This window comes from Coenobita brevimanus, chromosome 50 (genome assembly GCF_032717465.1).
Source record: "Coenobita brevimanus isolate Jiangsu-jjx chromosome 50, ASM3271746v2, whole genome shotgun sequence".
NCBI classification, from domain to species: domain Eukaryota; kingdom Metazoa; phylum Arthropoda; class Malacostraca; order Decapoda; family Coenobitidae; genus Coenobita; species Coenobita brevimanus.
The window spans coordinates 55,783,356-55,784,826 of record NC_137003.1 but is presented as its reverse complement, the minus strand read 5'-3'; positions in this window follow the sequence as shown (position 1 = coordinate 55,784,826).

Below are 1,471 nucleotides of genomic sequence, written 5' to 3'. Positions count from 1 at the left end.
GAAAATGAATAAGGGAAGAGGAGGGGAGAAGAGGTGAGGAAGACGGTAAGAGCAAAAAGTGTGGAAGGAAATGATAATCAGAGGGTATAGAAAGGATGAAGGTCTCTCTCCCTCCCTCCCTCCCTCCCTCTCTCTCTCTCTCTCTCTCTCCAGTTATAAATAAAGGAAGTGCCAGGAATATATATATGTATGGTAATTAATCGTGACTTTTTTAACATGAATTCCGTTCTTGTGTATGAAACTGAAGAGGAAGAGGAAAAGAGGGAAGGAGAGGGAGACAGGGAAAGGAAAAGGTGGAAGGAAGACGGAATGGAAATGGGGAAGCGAAGGAAAAGACGGGAGGGAGAGACAGGAGGAGAGGGGAGAGAGAGAGGAGCGGAGGGGAGGGAGAGAGAGGGGAGGGGGAGGATGAGTTGGCTGGTAAGAGAGGAAAACCAGAAGGACATAAAAACAACAGGACTGAAGCATACCGTGGAAGACGAGTCGCAGGGAGAAGGGGAGACAGAAGAGGGAGGAAAGGGGGAGGGGGGGAGAAAGAAAATGGGAGAGAGGGAAGGAGGGGCGAGGGGAAGGGGGATGAAAGGAAAGATTAATGAGAATACAGAAGTGAAGCAATATGAATGAGACTGAAGGATAACAATGAAGACGAGGTAAAAGGGGGAGAGGGGGAGGAGAGAAGGAGAAAGGGGGAGGGAGGAGAGAAGGAGAGAGAGGGGTGGGGAGAAGAGTCAAACAGAGAGAGGGAGGGGGGGGGAGAGGAGGAGACAGGGAGACTGGAAGGAATGAAGGAGGGAAGGAGAGGGGGGGGAGATCGTGACATAAGAAGTGGCGGACCAAGAAATGCGTAGGTAGCAACAAACAGGTAGGAACAAGGAAGGTCGCACAGGTAGACAGGTAATGTACAGGAAATGGCCTTGGTATGCACTTACACACACCAATTTTTGTACAATCCTCACTTGTCTACATGAGAGTCACCGGCAATTGGCAGAAACTCAATGTGGAAACGGCAATTGTATTTAACCACGCCTACTTACACTAAAATACTGTACATGTGTGTGTGTGTGTATTTATGTAGGAAGGCAAGCAAGCAGATACAGAGATAGGTAGGTAGGTAGGTAGGTAGGAAGACAGACAGACAGACAGACAGACAGACAGACAGATAGATTGATAGGTAGGTAGGCAAAATGGGAAGTAATGGAGAGAAAAACAAAGAGGAGAGAAAAGTGGAGAAGGAAGGAAAGAAAGTGTAAGAACAAAACAAACACAAACCAGACCAAAGCAAAGAAAAACTATCAAGAGAAACAACACAAGGAAACAACTAGACGAGACAGACTTATTTATTAAGGAAAGAAGGTAATAACTAACTTAAAAGGAAAAGACAAGGTGTGTGTGTGTGTGTGTGTGTGTGTGTGTGTGTGTGTGTGTGTGTGTGTGTGTGTGTGTGTGTGTGTGTGTGTGTGTGTGTGGAATA